This window comes from Eschrichtius robustus, chromosome 2, assembly GCF_028021215.1.
Source record: "Eschrichtius robustus isolate mEscRob2 chromosome 2, mEscRob2.pri, whole genome shotgun sequence".
In the NCBI taxonomy this organism is placed as follows: Eukaryota; Metazoa; Chordata; class Mammalia; order Artiodactyla; family Eschrichtiidae; genus Eschrichtius; species Eschrichtius robustus.
The window spans coordinates 25,712,007-25,729,552 of NC_090825.1; the positions used below are offsets into that span (position 1 = coordinate 25,712,007).

General features: G+C 38.4%; 1 protein-coding gene across 2 annotated transcripts in view; it reads left to right on the forward strand.

The window, feature by feature from the left end:
- Positions 1-710: 710 nt before the first annotated feature.
- Positions 711-17,546, forward strand: part of CDH6 (cadherin 6) — a 126,162-nt gene continuing 109,326 nt past the window's right edge. The window contains exon 1 of one of the 2 annotated variants that reach the window (XM_068535178.1): positions 711-784. The gene's annotated coding sequence lies outside the window, so the exon portion shown is untranslated. Of the gene's footprint in view, positions 785-985; positions 1,036-17,546 lie in introns of those variants that run through there. The other variant, XM_068535179.1, reaches the window with a different exon arrangement.

Consider the following 17,546-nt stretch of genomic DNA (forward strand, 5'->3'; position numbering starts at 1 on the left):
CAGGGAAGCATGGCTTCACTCTACAACATCCTGGGGTTACTCACTCCGAAAGAGTAACAGAGATCAGAGGACTATGTGAAAAACCTGTCTTCCTGGAAGGAGAGAAGGAAAGACGCGTCTGTTTCTATGCCTGCTTGCGCCTGGAGAACGCCTGTTTATGTTGTGAAGAAAAGCCGTCAGTATTGTCATCTCAGGAGACCGGGTTTGTTTTATGTGTGTGCATGTTATGCGTGCTATAACACGAAGCTGACCAACTGATAGCGCGACGAGGTACTGGTGTCCCTGGGAATTGTAATTGCTCGGTCGGTTAAAAAAAAAAAAAAAAGAATATCCAACCGTTGCTGATAATAGCACAAGGTGCATTTTGATAGTATAAAGGAGGGAACAGACGAAGTCATGCAAGTTCTGAGTATGTCTTACCCTCCAAAAAATAAGAAAGGAAAAGAAAGGAAAGCCTGGGGCAGAGGGAGTGTTACAGGGAGCGAATTGCTCAGGACTTCAAACACAGGGAGTCATTCTGTCAAGGGGAGGGGGCGGGCGGGGGCAGGCACTGGGCCTCTCTAACAAAGTCCTCCTCTCTTTGCTCCCTCCCACTTCATTCACTTGCAAATCAGTGTGTGCCCACAAGAGCCAGCTCTCCCGAGCCCGTAACCTTCTCGTCCCGAGAGCTGCAGTTTCAGCCGCGACAGCAAGTACCGCTGAGCGGGCAACCGCAGCGTCGGCGGAGGCAGGAGCAGCCTGGGCGGGTCGCAGGGTCTCCCCGGGCGCAGGAAGGCGAGCAGAGGTGGGTTCGGTCTCAGTTGGCGATGGTGCATGCCTTTTCTTTTTTTAATTCTGTAGCGTTGATGGAAGCCAATCAGAATGAGAGCCATCTCCGCCCGTTGGGTGCCGCACGCTGGAGTTGGGAGGGATGTTCAGCCTGCGAGCCCAGGTCGGGGCGGGCGCTCGGGTCCGGCTGCGCGGGCGGCGCTGCTGCCGCTGCCCAGAACGGGCGCCGGTTCCCGGGGAGCTTCGGCGCCGCTCCTCCGCCTTCTGGTAAGACCGCGGCGGGGCTTGGTGGGGGCATATGTGACGGGGCCGCCGGGAAGAACCCACTGTCTTTCTCTCCGCCGGCAGAGGCTGCCAAGGGAGCTCCGGCATTTGCAAAGTTGGCTGGTCAATTACCAAGGGCGCTGGTGCGTGCAGGACCCACAGAGCCGTTTGGGGCTTGATTTATTCCCACCTGCCCACATTACAAGGGTCTGTGCAGGGACTGCTTTGGCCGAGTTACATTTCTTGGTTTGTGGGCTAAAGCAGAAAATTAGGTAGCTTGAGAACTCCCGAATGCTCCCAATAAGGAAAACTTAGGCTAAAGAGATGATTTGTCTCAGAGAAGAAGCTTTAAAAAAACTGTTAGCTTGCACGCTGGGGGCAACGCCTGCCGGCTCACATAGGGCAGAAATGCTTAGGTTGCAAGGAAAGTCCAACGTTGGACTCTGAAAATGGAGCACACCGTCCAGGGAAAAGTCATATGGAAGACGGAGCTCGCTCGTGCTCTTCCAAGGCTGGCCAGGCACAAATCTGGGCGATAACGCCTCCCCCGGACTGGTTGGAGAACAAACCAAGTGCGCCTGGTTTTAGGTGTCCGATGCAGGAAAAGTGGAGCCCCCAATGCGTTAATTACGGAATTTAATAAGAGGGAACGTTGCTATGTTGTGTATTGCAGAGCTGGGATTACTTCTGTAGTTATTCTTATGCCCACAGTTATCGGAAATCTCGAGATGGGAGATGCTGGAAAGGTCAGCGTCGTACTCAGAAGTGTTGTCACTGCTGCAATAAAATCTGTATTTTATGGGAAGTTATATGCAGGTCCTTGTTAGTGCAAGGGGCTGTTCACCTGAGTGAACTACAGAGAACATCCAAGTACCAAGAAGTTTAATCATCTGGAATAGCCACACATTTCTCTCTCCCTCTCATTTTTTTTTTTTTGTAAAGACATTTTAATTATGATATTCACACTATGGAGGTGTATTATCCCGTGTCTCAGCCAATATTCATTTTCACTTACTGAAGCACATAATGTGGGAAAGAAGAGGTTTTTTCCTGCAAAAAATGTTGCTGGAGTGGCTGATATGTACATGTCTGACTGCTTTGGAGGGGTGCACATGCAAAATATGGGCTTTCTGAGTGGTTATAATCCAGGGGGTGCAAAATCCTCCCTGTGTGGGAAAAGGAACACAGGGATATACCTTGTTAATGCACAACTCTTCTAAGAATGAAGAACAAATAAGCTTATACAAACGGTTACCAAGGACTGCTTATTTCCTTTCTTTTCTTGCTGATGCCCGTCCCTGAAAAGGAAAACCTTTGGTATTTTACTTTAGGAGAAAAAAATCTCTTCCAGTTTGGCTTGAGCATCATCCTTTGTGTATCAGCACTTGCACGGCTCTGTGCTGGCTGTTTTTTTAGAGAGCCATAAAACAAGTGGTGTGAAGAAAGGGATATGATCAAGCGGGAGGAGGGCAAAGTTTATGCCAGAGGCCAGATTTTCAATGCAGAGCTCAGAAACTTAAAAGAAATCTAACAATTTACTGGAAAATGCAATCACACAGGATTGTATCTCACCCCCTTTTGCTCTTTGGTGTGCTCTAATTAAAAAGGTATTGGGGGGAAATAAAAGGCAGATCTTTTTCTACCTGTTTTGATGGTTCATGGCATACTTTAGAAGCAGAGGAAGTAACCCATGTCTTCAGAAAAACATGAGAAGCAGCAATACATTTCTGAAGGAAAACAGCAATGGTTAGTTCTTCTGTACTTGTCTACAATTATCTTTTGCGACCATTATAAGTGACAGACTGGTGTCTCTATAGGGACTTTTAGCCCTTTACTATCTGGCTTTTACATCAATTTATTGCAATTACATTTCTTAATGCTAACTCTGCAAAGGTAATATATAGAAACAATCATTTTCTACCAAGTTGCCTACTATCAGAAAATGTGTATAATACCTCCTCCACCCACCACTTCCATCAGCTTTGCAAGTAAAAACTTAATCTGAGGCACTCTTCCTTTTTAAGCAAAAATCTATCTTGCAAAATATTGCTCTGAGATACTTCAAACGGCTAATATCTCTAGAAAGCACAACTACAGTACCAGGACATCAAATGACACTTCCTTTTTACAAATGTATCAGTAACTTGGAACAACAGGTTCTGAATATCTAACTAGAGCTAACTGAGTGATTGTGCTACATAAGGATAAAAAAAAGAGATAAAATATGACAAATAATCTGAATGAAACCATGTTTCTCCCTAAGGAAGTAAAGTGTGCAGTCCCCCCTTCTGGCCCTTACTCGCTTTGCAGTCGTGAATGCCAACTTACAGAGGCTAAATCTTTTGAACTAAGTAAACTTTTTTTAGTTGGAAGGGACCTCTAGAGGGTTACACCATGCATTTTCTCCCTGCAGTTCAGTTGCATCATGGATTTTGTTATTTAAAATAATACGCACATAACAGCTTTCCCTTCACTATCAATATAAGATGTTCCTTATTTTTAACTTTGCCAAGACTGTACTTCTTTCACTCAAATTTACCCAATAATAATAATGGCTCAAAAAGCTCCACATGAAGAACCCCCACCATGGGGGTTCATATTGCATATATGAAGCAATATTTGCAGAAAAAAATTAATCAACCTTTCAGAGATCCATGAACATCCACAAGTTATACTGAACTAGAGGCTTCTATTTTAAAGAAGTCCCCATTCAAATAAGCATATATTAAAAGTCCAAAAGATGCTTAGATGCATGTGTCACTCTTATTCCAGGAAGGGTTCTTTATTTCTCTCTTTGATGTATCACAACACATTTTAGGTAACCTAGTCCTTAAAAAAACTCTGCCTGGAACTCATAGTAAGATAAGTTCTACAGTGGTGAATCAGCCTTTTCTGCTGACAGTCTGCAGGTTTCAACTTCCAATTTAAAAATCTGTTCTAAAGTTTGAAATGTGTTCCAAATGAGATAACATCCGGCAGAAGCCAGTTGCTTCTGCTGCTAGCTTAGTCACAGCAGCCCATTCTTTGGGGTCGATCAGAATTAGGGTCTCGCTTATAAAAATAACAAGCAGTAACTCAGTCTGAATTGCATTTTTTAATAGTGTTTCAGCCTAGCTAGCGTCTACTGAGCTTACCTTATTTGCTTCACAAAAAGGTGAAAACGTAGATAATCAAACCTTCCTGGTTTAAATTTTTTTCTGAATAATGATTCTAAATACAAAGACTCAAGAACATCATGCTAATAGTGAAATTGCTGAAAGAAGAAAATTAAAATTCACCTACACACAGAGCACCCAGTTGTGACACTGTTTAGAGAAGAAATAAAGAAATGTAGGGTTTGGGTTGGTTTTTTTTTCTCTTCATTCTTTTCTTTTTTTCTCTCCATTAGGATTTTTTGTTTTATTTTGAACACAGATGAGAGTTTGAGAGAGTTTCCTAGACCTAAACAATATTTTTGTTTGAGCTTTCCTCTTATGAAGATTAAACTGGCCTACATTTTTAAAAGTTCCTATTCCTAAGGAATGCTCCCCTTTTCAAAGCAATCAGATGAGAAACCTCAGGTTTTCCCTAATTAAGGCATACAGCCAAAAGTAGATAGTCTTTATAACCCCATCACTCACAAAGTAGAGAAGGTAAGAGGGGGAAAGTATAAATAATCCTTCAAAAAGGTGGCACACCTTCATTTACTACAGATGTAAATGGAGTAAAGCTCTTTAAGCCAAAATGATTGGGTCAGAGGGGACCAGATACAGTCTGTATTCTAACTGTTCAAGACTGAACTATCCAGGAAATTTTTAACTCTTCCAACAAAGAAAACTAACTGAAGAATGAATGCTGTGAGCACACATGCAGTGGACGCATATGCAGAGGGTTCTGTGTCCCCCATTCTCACAGATTATTAGAGATTATTTTACCTTGTTTCATCTGTTTAATATCATTACACTAAAACTGCTGGGTGCTCATTTCCTCTATTAATCAGATCACCTTGCTGAGATTTTATAAGAGGAAGAGTTTAATTAAAGCCAGAATGTTACTATTAAATTTGATGTGCAGTATAAATGGGCAACATGGGTCCCAAGCTTTTCCTACCACATTCAGTGCTATCTTGTGGAAGAGAACAACTCAGGTAGAAGATGAGGAACATAAAGCTAGCCACACCACAAGGTATAATTTATCTTCATATTTCATCACTTGAAAAAGCACTGTGTTTTTCTCCTTCTATAATTCCCTAATTTGGTAGATCTGCCCAAAAGATGTTCAGGAGACCTAATAAATGATAGGAATGGAAAACAGCAAGAAAAAATTAAATTGAGGACGTGTCCCAGTTGAGTAAAATGAAAGGAGATGAGGAGGTGAATTTTTACATAAGAGGAAAACATATGAATAGAAATAGAATTAAAATTGCCATTTTTATACAGGGTGCATTTTCCACTTTATAAATATTGCTACTATTAAATACAACTTTATAAACATGATTACATCATTAACATGTTTATAAATACTATGCTTCTCTACCATGGAATGAAAATTTGAAAGTTATCCTTTAAAAAATCACCATCTAAAGGAAATGATCCTGCATGGATCATAAAATAAGCAGAGGAGTACATTTTTAAAAAGTGGTCTGAAATCCCAGCAGAATCAAAGAAAGGTTTTCTTAGTGCTTTGAAGAATATCGACTCCTTTCCTTCTATTATCTTTATTGTCCTGCGAGCTAAATAGATATACTGTGTGTCCTTCTGACACCTGCAACACAAAGTATCCAGAAGTGATAAAGACCAAATATAAGTCATTCATTTGGATTCTGTATGTGGTATAGCGTGAAGAAAGACTGAACTAGCAGAACAGCACACCCCTACCCCATACATGACTGATAACAAATATGGCAAATATATTTTAAAATGTGTATGTGAATATATATATATATATATATATATATATATATATATATATATATACTCAGCCAAGATTAAAAAAATACCAGTAAGCTCAGAATTTTTATACATCCAAATAATGACGATGATAATTATAAAGTAAATGATAATAAACCTTTACTGAGCTTTTCTACATGTCACACACTGTTCTAAGTATTTTACATGCATTCTGTATGTTAATAATTATACAGTAAGTCAATAGGAAAATGTTATACTTGTATCCTTTTAAGCCCTTTTTTGGTTTGAATTTCTAGGAAATTTGTTTGAGCCAAGCACTTAATGAATGTGCTGTTAACAAACACTTGTGGTATCTTAGAAGTAAAAGTGTGACTCTCTGAGAAATACAAAGCAGCAAAGAGCATGGGAATGATTTGATTATTCTGAGCAGAGCAAAGCAGATTTTTAAGGCTGAGGAAAATGTCTGTAGGTTATTCAATTTTTAAAAACCACTTGGAAGCATGGATTAGAGTTTATAATTGTAGTAAAAAGGATTGTGTGGGCCATTTTTCTGAGCATAATAATGGTATTTTTTATAAGAGAATAAATTATCTTCTCTTGCCTTCAGAGAGGGCCTCAAGTTGGAGGGGATACTTCAGGAAGGTAGCTAAACATGACAACTATTTATTTCATTGACAGGGGGCTTCGCAACCTCACTGCACCCCCTGAGGGCCTCAGTCCTTTCTCAGTGCATGGACAAACTCACTATATGCATAGCTCTGGGGACTGTAGGTAGAGTTGAATAAGACTGTATTTATTTCCTTCCTTTTCTGGTGGGTAAAAATAGTTATTTTCTTCTTTTATGACCACAGTTTTGTTATTTCATTCCCATCACAGTTCAGTGTTTGTTCTGAATCATGTCTTTACCAAGTAAAATTTTACAAGAAAAGGGATGAGGGGGGGAAGCAGGAAGGAGAAAGGAAGAAAGACATCCTCTTAACAATACAATAATATTATATATGGTTGACAGTGATAAGCCATTTTCATTAAACTCTATTCTTTCTATTACCACCATTCAAAAAGTCATGTAGTTAATCCAGCCTTCATGGACAGTTTGACAATTAGAAATATTATCAGAGAATGTGAGACACAGAAAGGAGCTTAGAGATGACTTTACCCAACGCCCCTCATTTACATTTGAGATACCTGATGACCAGAGAGATGAAGTGACTTGTCCATGGATAAACTAAATTCATTTTGTTCTTTATCTCTATCTATCTCTTCTGTAACTTGACTTCTAGTGGTGGAGTATTATGACTTTTTATCATCTCCACTCAATTCTAGCATTAAAAATTGAAAGAGGAAATTTAAATCTATAATATTGTTATTTACAAATATGCTATGAAGGAGCAGGCATGGAAGCTTATGGAGAAAAGAAGGATTTAGATATCCTTAGGAATTTTATGTGTTCGTACATTTTGTAAAGCTCCTATTGCAAAGAAGAACTAAAATTTTCCTTCAAAATTTTGACCACTACTTGGGGCACATGATAAAAATGTAGGTTTTTGTTTTATTTGTAATGGCTTGATGGTAATTTTCAGTGAACTTTATCTAAATCAGTAATTCCTCAGGCTATCCAAAGTCAAGTGTGCATCTTTGCCCAAAAAAGAAAAAGTTTATTGGTCAGTGATCAGATATGAAACATGATGACAACCTATTTATTATGTTTTTCATAACTCTCAATTTATTCAATTTAAGGACTCAGTGACCTTCCCACTTCTTTGGAGTTACAATGGCAGTTTTTTCACGAAAGTGTATCGATAAATTACATTGTTTTTTTCCCTTGACAAAATTAAAATCTGCAAGCAACCCAATGTCAACCCTCCCCCCTTTAAAAAAATAACTGTTAATGTTCCGTGAAATCCAAAAGTCTGAGGACCACTGGGTTAGATAATGAATAACATAATGTTGTAAAATGATTGACTTAGTCTTTTACTTGTTTGGATGAGTAAAAACTAAAGGGGAATTACAATGATAAGCCAAATAGATGGCCCAAAATATAAAGTCGTTCAAACAAAAGTTATGTTTTGATCCCTTAATTAAGCTTTATAGAGATTAATAATAACATTTGGAATACTAATACAACCTTTGACTATATTAATAGGTCCTCCAAAATTGTGCTTTGCCAAGATGATGGCCAGAATGTGTCATCAGCAATGAATTCGTCTACTTGATTACATAGTGGATTATTCAGTAGAAAACAAGAACTTTTAAATTTATATCTAATTTTTTTTAAAACCCAGCTCAATTTAACTGTACACATTATTAAAGGGGTATCTTTTTTTCCTAAAAGCGAACTACATATAACTGTGAACTAACACAAATTTTCTAAGGTGCCAATTTGTATTTTAAGGTATGTGTTGTTACATCAAAAAGCAATTGCCTTCTAGCTTATAGTACAGATTTCAGTCATGAAAATGAGCTTATCATATTTTGAGCTGCAAAGCTTAAACCGCCTTTGCAGGATTAAAAAAAGAGAGTTTTATTAATCTACTATCATCCATTTTATAAAATGTTTGGCACTGCTCAATTTCACATTCAACTAAAATATTCTAATCTCTTCTTAGCAACAGGTTCTGATTTAACACTGATCAAAACCGTGTGGTCAGACTAAGTAATCACCAATGTAAAATGATAAAATTCACCAAGACTGGTATATTACTGCTGATCCTAATTTGAATCAAGTAGAGCTACTATATCTTCCAGCAATTATTCGCTAGTAAATTACTTGTACAAAAGTATCTAGTTGGTATTTTGTCAGTGTTTCATAAAGAATTAAATTCTATGAGGAAGGCCTTGTGATAAAGATCAGTGCCACAGTTTTACTCTCTTTCTGACTCATATCCCTTTTTATCAAAAGAGAGATGTTTGGGGCAGGTCGTAATTAAGACAGCAGAATGAAGGGGTCATTTACTGGTAACTGTCGTCAAGAGGAGGTTGTCCCAAACCTCCAGATCCAGAAAGTACCAGCTCTGCAATAATTTTTGCATTCAAGGAACATGTATTTACCTGCAGGTAAACTGCCTTTGAAATAAGTGCAGGCATGCCAAATACAGGTCCCATATTTTAAAATTTTGTGTCACAATACTTCCCTTTCTTCCTCAATGTGCTTTTAATTCTCAGATGCCACATTCCAAAATATCTTTACAAATAGCACCATGGTTTATGTTTTAACTTTCCCCCCTTGAATTTAAACATGTGTGTACTTTGTGTTCTAAAAAAACAATGCAATTAAGTTTAAGAGATGACCCAATAGAGGGAAGGACACTGCTAGATATCTAGTAATCGTGTGAATAACCACTTTTTCACCAAATAGAATGCTAAATAGGACAGTTACTTTACTTAAAATATGAATTTGAAAGCTACATAAGAGTAAAATGCTCTCAAGCGACTGAGTTTAATGTGATGTAATGAAAGATTTTTATATAGTGGACAGAGAGGGGAGAAATTATTGAAACCCTATGCTGGGTTAATTGTGCACCAAACAACAAGAAGTTCACTTTGCACCATGGATGTTCTGAACATTAATAGAGCATATGTCTGCCTCCCAATTTGTCACTAAATTAAGATAGATTTTTTAATTGCTTATTTTTTCTTCTTTCTCCATATGATAATCATGGCTGTTTAGAGAAACCAACCACGAAAACAAGAGCCAAACCTGCCCTGCTTTGTAATTAAGAAATAGGCAATAATATCCATGATGTTATCAAGAAAGACTTTAAAGCAAGTGAAATTTGGGCTCAACAATCCAAAGAAGCAGCCACAAGGCTCCGACTCCTCAGAAGATACTGCACTTGTCAAATACTTTCCAATTTAGTTTTCACCTGATTGACAAGTGCTCCTAAAAACAATGCCAAGACTTTAGGAAATTTTCTTGATTCCCTGTACAGCGAGAGCCCACATGATACAAATATAAGATGCCTTGTGGAATGAATAAATACAGGTTGGGAAGAAAGGAGAAAATGGTTTTAAAATATCACTTCTTCCATCTCAAGATCACAGTTTTAAGATGAAGGCATCACTAGCAAATGTAAGCATATAGTGAAGGCTCAATAAATGCTTACTGTGAAATTCTTCTCATACAAGCTGCAAAAGATTCTCTTAAATAAATATTTCTCCAATTTATTTCCTTTTCAAGTTTATTCACACCAGTGAAAAAATATAACTTTTCTATCCTGTGCTATAGTTTTTAATAATTCTGACTCCTTTAAAAGGAGTCAGTTTGAAAGGAAACCCTATCAATGGTGTCCTGAGAGCTAGAGGGACTAGGCATGTAAACAGAGCTACACAGCTTTCAAAATTGGCCACCAGACCTCTTCTTCCTCCAGGCAGATTTTTATTAAACTTGGTATTAAACAATGTTGCCTTGAGCCTGATTAACAATTTATGCCTTCCTAAACAGTTTAACAGAAGTCTGCCGTTTTGATTTTTTAATTCTTAATTTGTGTTTGGAAACAGGATGTTACCTCTGAGTTTACACTTTCAATTTACGTATTTTATTTTTCAGAATTCAAACCTAAACTAAACATTGTTCTTTCTGAATTTTTTTTCTTTTACAGTTTTAGTATCCATGTGTGCTACTGTATATTTTCTATGATAAATAAAGCAGTTGCTTTGTTTGCTAAGTGACTTTTTTTTTTACCTCTCATTCAAATAATCCTAAATGTTCTTTTTAAAATATTTTGAATCTATTACTTGAGAAAAAATAAGAAAAATTATTGGGAAAAATGAGTAGAATAATAATAAAAGCTAACACTTGGCACTTACAATATTGCAGGCTCTATTCTAAATGGTTACATGAATTTAATGTTCACAACAATGTTCTGAAGTAAATACTGTCAATCTTCCAATTTTAAAGACAAAACTGGGAGACAGAGCACTTAGGCAACTTGCCCAGTGTCATACACCTAGTACTTGTCAGAGCTAAAATTAAATCCTGGCAGTCTTGATAGCCCAGACCCTTAAATATTAAATTCTAGTGCCTCTTATGCTTAATATATATGTATGTATATATACCCAAATAGATGGTAGATAGATGGATAGATTCAAATGTTTATATCTCAAATCCAAAAATAATGTCAAAGGTGTAGAGATTTATATACACACACACACACATATATCCACATACATATACATGCAATATATATAACGTGTACATTTTTCTCAGGACTCAAAAAATATAATTAACATCTTTCCCTTTCATGCCTCAATGAATTCATCAGTATATTCCCACAACAAGTTAGATCAATTAATTATAGCCCAAAGCAGCAGATATCAGCCTCACAAAAGCCTTTTAGCTTTAGGCCAGGCTTTTCACTTTAATTTGAGTCAGTCTTACAATCACTTACTGTTGGTCCCAAGGGAAACCTGGCAAGAGTTTTTGGAAGGTTCAGACTCAGCATTCATTAATTTATTCATTCTATAATATTTATTGAGACCCTCCTGTGCCCAGTGCTGGAGAGACACTGGGTGATAAGACAACATACACTAGCACTTTGAGGGAAACAGATTCTTTCCTCATATTCTATACAAGATAAATCCCATAAGAACTAAAGATTAAGAGTGCAAAATAAAACTGTAACTTTACTGACAATTAGGTAAATATATATTTATAATCTTGGGATAGTAATGGACTTCCTAAGCATGAAGCCAGAACTTGAAAACAAAGTGAAGGAAGACAGCAAAGTGAAGGAAAGCTTGCTCTAGTAATAAAAGGCCAATCAATAGTGCCAGCTTTGTATAAAATGAATAGGACATTCAGAGTTGATCATATTTGTCTTCTCCCCATACCTGCATCTTACATGAACATGGAAATTAGCCTTTAGTTTCAGTATATTATGATTTATAGGGTCTCTATTCATTTTAAGATTTGGTTTTTGACCTCCTGCCCCAGTTTAGAAAGAACCACCACATCCCTCTTCACTACCAAAAGCTTAGTACAGTTTTACTTTTAATAGAATGCCTCAGAATACTTTCATGTTGTATCTTTCACTAATCCCTACAATTCCCCCAATGAGTTTGTGGTACAATATAAAGTAGAAATACTTTTCAGCAAGAAATCATTTTACACAAGAAATTTAAGATTTAGGTGATGGCATTTCAATTTAATTCAATAACCATTTAATTAACACTTAAGTACAAGACATTGCATTGGGTGCCATAGATAACACCATGACATCCAGTTGGTTACAGTATGTATTTAATACAGGCATACCTCAGATATTGTAGGTTTGGTTCCAGACAACTGCAGTAAAGCAAGCCACATGAATTTTCTGGTTTCCCAGTTCACATGAAAAGTATGCTTTCACTATACTGTACTCTATTAAGTGTGAGATAGTATTATGTCTTTAAAAATGTACATATCTTAATTTAAAAATACTTTATTGCTAAAAAATGCTAACCATCACCCGAGCCTTCAATAAATCGTAATCTTTTTGCTGGCGAAGGGTTTGAAATATTGCGAGAATTACCAAAATGTGACAAAGAGACACAAAGTGAGCAAATGCTGTTGGAAAAATGGCACCAACAGACTTGCCCAATGCGCGGTTGCCACAAACCTTCAATTTGCCAAAAACAGTAACTGGGAAGTATAATAAAGCGAGGTGCAATAAAATGAAGTATGCTTGTATTAAATAATACTGCTAGAAACTGCCATTTTAGAAACTTATTCAATGAATAGATAGATATTCTGTCAGGATTCAATCTTTCAGTCATGAAATAGATTAAGGTCTACCATTGCTAAACCTAGACTTTAATGTGTTGACACCCAAGCTCAGTACCAGTATTAACATTCAGCTGGTGTACACCGGAACAGCTGTCCAGGTTGCTTAACTCCAGTGTCCCCCCTCATCTTCACTGACCGAATGGCACTGGATCTTCAAGGAAAAGGGCAAGAATCTGTTTGTCTAGGAAACTTTCCCTGACTTCCACTCACCTGTCCTGGACTCAGCTTAGATTTTTCACTGCATGATCTTATAATAGCCTTTACTTAGCCTCAGTACAACTGTAAACACGTTGTTTCAAAAGCATCTACAAGATTGTTCAGGTCTCACCTATCACACTGTAAGTACCTAGAGAACAAGGCCTCTGGGTCTTACATTTATCACTAAGGCCTAACACTGTTTTTGACAAATGATGTTTGTTGAAAGAAGAAATGGAGAGTATTCATTATAAAATTCTGGACTACCTTTATATGCTTTTACATTATTCATGTTGAATGTTAGTTTTTGTTTCTTGTAACCTGATTTCCTTTGAACATATTGCAGGAATACACTTAACAAGCAAGAAAGGTCAGTGCCAGCCTCCTAGACAGCCCAGAACAAAGGGGTATACCCAACAGAAGGGTGATGGCCCCAGGATGACCTTGGTGCCTGCGGCCAAATGTCCAAAATAGGGTTACAGACCACATCACTGATGGGTCTCCTAATACAATACTTGAATTTTTTATTTGGGATGTTTTCTTATCTAAAAGTTGCAATTTCTTTGGTCACTCCACCCCAAGGCATAGAATTGTTTAGAGCTTTTATTAATGTGTTCAGGTTGAAAACTAGAGCTGTGTATATTTTCTCTCTTTGGTGTGTAGGCTAGCATGATAAACCTTGGTTATCTTTTGGTTTATTATCCACCCATAATAGTACATCAAATGGAATCTAAAAAACAATCTTATGTACATGTTTTATGAGCAAAATCATTTTTCCCCTAAATTCCTACCCTAGACATGTTTCTTGAGGTTCTATAGGAAGTCTAATACCAGATTCTACATACCTTGTTATAACCTTGAACAGGACTGCACAAAATAGACTGAATTAAATTCAACTGATTATGTAGTCCTGTTTCATTCCTTAAGTGGCAGTCAATGCATGGAATGGGATCTTCATGAATATTATTTGGCAATGAAATATGCAGTTCAGCCCAGCTCTCTCTGAGCATGCGAAGTGTTTTGTAAGGTTTGAGATGAAGTGGGAGAGGTTTGGATGATGTTCTTTATACTTCCTCTATTTAGTGTGATATCCATCAGCCTGAAGTCAAAGGTACATGGAGAATTTTAAACTTACTAATCAATAGAAGTTAGTTTGTTTTACGTAAGTGGATTTCCTAGAGCAGAATAGGTACCATGGTACATTCTGGACAATTTGTCGCTTATATCTCACCACTATGGGAAATTGTAACTTCCAAGGAAAGGGAGTAGAACTATGGGTTCAGAAAAGTTAGGAAGGTGAGTCCCAACACTGCTTCTCTGCCTCTACACCATTCCTTTGGTTAACACTTTCAATCAGTAACATCTTGCGTTAACACAAGTAACCTAAACATTGTAGGTGCAGCCTCTCCCACACTTCACATCCCCAACTTTAGAATGATAAGTAGAGAATTAAAGGATTTTCCGGAGTGATTAAGCTATTCCGGGTAAAGGGGAAGCCAATAAGTACGCCTACTAACAGAGGAAAGGCAATCAAAAGTAAGCTATAGTAATTCATGTTCAGCATCCTAAAAATCTGATTACTTCTTACTCTTTCTCACCAAGTATTTTCAGCTTGTGTATTAGGATGCTTTGGGCTATGGGTGAGAAAAAAATCCCATTTCAAATTGGAAAGAAATAAATACAATTATATTTTACAAAAGAGACAGTCCATAGAAACACAGGTTCCAAGTGATCCATAGATGACTGGAATGATCAAAAACTCTAGATCTTTCTGTTTATCCCTCCTGCCATCTTCAGCATCAATGACATTCAACCAATGATTTCCCTCAAACTTTAAGATGATTGCCAGTGGCTACTGGGACTACATCCTTCCTTATTTTTGTCTAGCAGAAGAGAGAGAAAAACCTCTCTCACAATCAAGGATTAAGGGTAGTATCCTTCAGTCAGACTGAGCCAGTTCAGGACATATGACCACTCAATATATTATTAATTGCTGGGAAATCCCATGTGCTAATTGGCTTTTTAGACTAAAGATCTATTCCTGGGATCAGCTTCCCTTGATTTGTGTGTATGTGTGAGTGTGAGCGTGTGTGTGTGTGTTTGGGGGAGGAAAGATACCTAGACAAAACTGTGATTCTATCAGGAAGAAAGAAGATGAGAAATGGACGTTGGGTAGTTAACAAACCCTGTCTACTACAATTTAGCCCGAGAATCAGTATTACTCTAAGTGAAAATCTAAGTGTTACATAGGTGAGGGATTCAATGGAATTCAGTTTCATAAACCATAGCTTTAGAGGTAATAGATAATAAGACCAAAACCCCCCTATTCCATCAAGTGAGGAGTACCTGCAAAATGGCAACTAGAATGATACTAAACCATTTTAATGACCTCTGTTTCTATCTTTTATTTTACTCTGTGCATGAAGTGGGTTTTTGGTGTATTTGTTTGGGGAATTTACTGACTAGAAATACATCACTGTCCAAAAAGAAAACATTTTTTTCATCTAGGGAATTGAGGATTAACTAGCTGGAAGGGAAATATAATTTCATTTTGTTCTCATAGTCTCATTTAGAAAATAATCTTAAGAGATTCAAAGGACATCATGCCATGCGAGCACTCTCCTTGCTCTCAAGGGACTTGGCCTGGGCTTTAACTTTTCTAGCATTTTCTGAAGTGTTTTCTTAAGCAACATTTTTGCCTTTAGCACTGTCCTAACCACTGGAGCTTTAAGAAATCTTTAAAAAGTGTTGTTTAAAAATAGCATCACAAAACAATTTTCTTTTCTCTGCCTTACTAAAAATATCCCAAATCTTTCTTTAAGAATGTTTTTTTTTCTTTTCGGTTTTATTTGAAAGGCAACTAAGCTGAAATGCAGATGTTTATCTAAATCCAAGTCAAAACGGTATGAGAAATAATTACAAAATGTAAAAATGAAAGCTCAACAGAGTGCTGCCCCTGCTACTTTGGTAATTTAAGGCAAAAGTGAGGTTCTGGGGTTGCTTTTTTACAAATGCATTTATGTGGATGTGCTATATGCCACACAACAGGATGTTCTGAAACATCCTGTAATAAAGTCTAAAATCTTACATTTTTTTCTTCATCTTATTTGTGTTCCCTTAGAACTGACCTTGCCACAGTGAGTTCACTCACCTCTGCAATTGTTTAACCATGATAAAAACGTCTTTTTTTTTGCCAAGCAATTTAGGGGCAGAATTAAGGAGCCATGACCATAAAAGCTTCAAATTTAAGTAGGAGATGAGTTACATGTGAAATTTTGAGGAAAGGGGGCATTGAGCTCTTAAACTGTCCTACTTTGCGTGACAAGGGGAGTCCCAGGTTGACTGTGTAGGTACAAATACTTCACAGCTGGGCAGATGACCCTGTTGGATATTTCTCTTAGTGCATTTTTCTCCTATAAATGAGGATAATGGTAGTTTCAACTTCAGAAGGGTGTCGTGAGGAGTAACTGAGATAATGCTAAGCATGTAGGAAGTACCCCCAAAATATCAGGTGTTTCTGTTGCTGCTGTTATTGTTATCGTGACTTATTCCAAACATTCAATCAATTTGAGGGTCCTGGGTATTTTTAACATGCTACAAGTTTTGTTTTTTGTTTTTTTTTTAATTTCACTAATTGAAATGATGCACATTTTTTATGTCACCAACGTAATGTGCCACTGAGGGCAACATGCCCATAATTCTACTCACTGAAACGGGTTTTGGCTGACACAGTGAATGTGCCAAATGTGGCTTAAATTCAGAATTTCCTCAAAACCTCTTCAGCACCGTTCCCCAGAAAATCTGCAACCCGAGCTGGGCTCCTCATTTGGGTTTGCAAAGGTGTGAACTAACTGCATTCAAAATGAAGTAAAAATTGTAGATATGAATTCTGTTCAGCACATCATTCTCTTCGGGATCTTATTCTAACCTGCCGGCCAGCTGCCCTCGCCCATGTGGCAACGAGTGGAGGAAAAAAGCAAGAGACCACAACTCTGGCCTCGGAAACACGTGGCGCTGGCATGAGAAGGCACACATGCACGTACACAACAGACACACAACACCAGCTCCACCACCAAAAACACCTCAATCAGGGGAACGAGAAGGTGCTGGTTCAAAATGGCGACGTCAGACGGCCCCGACCGCACTCCTCCCACGAACACAGGGAACCTACCGCCACAGACGGAACTACTTCCTCTGAGAAAAACCCAAAACCTGGCTGAGCAGCTCCTACCAGAGAAGACCCACATGCAAACAGGTAGGAGACGTCGGGGCACCATCCCGCCCTAAACCGCAGCCCCCCGGCGCGGCAAATCGGGAGGGAACTCAAAACCGCAGCTTCTCCCTGAGGAGCGAAGGGTTTGAACCCCACCGCCCGCACCTGCACCGAAGAGAGGCCCCCCAAATATCTCTGAAGACCAACCGGGCTCCGGTCCACCAGTCCCACAGGGCTGACGGATCAGAGAATCGGCTCTTAACGGGGCTCGCAGGGGCAGGACTCACCTGCCGCAGGCCCAGCGCGGGCGGAGACGAGGGGCGCCGGCATCCGTGTGGGAGCCCTTCACTTGCTTGACGCGCGGCTTAGCTTCTGCCTGAAGGGCAGGCCTCTGATTTGACACATACGCTGGGGGCATCTGTGGAGCTCCTGAGAGGGAGGCTGGCAGGCTCCA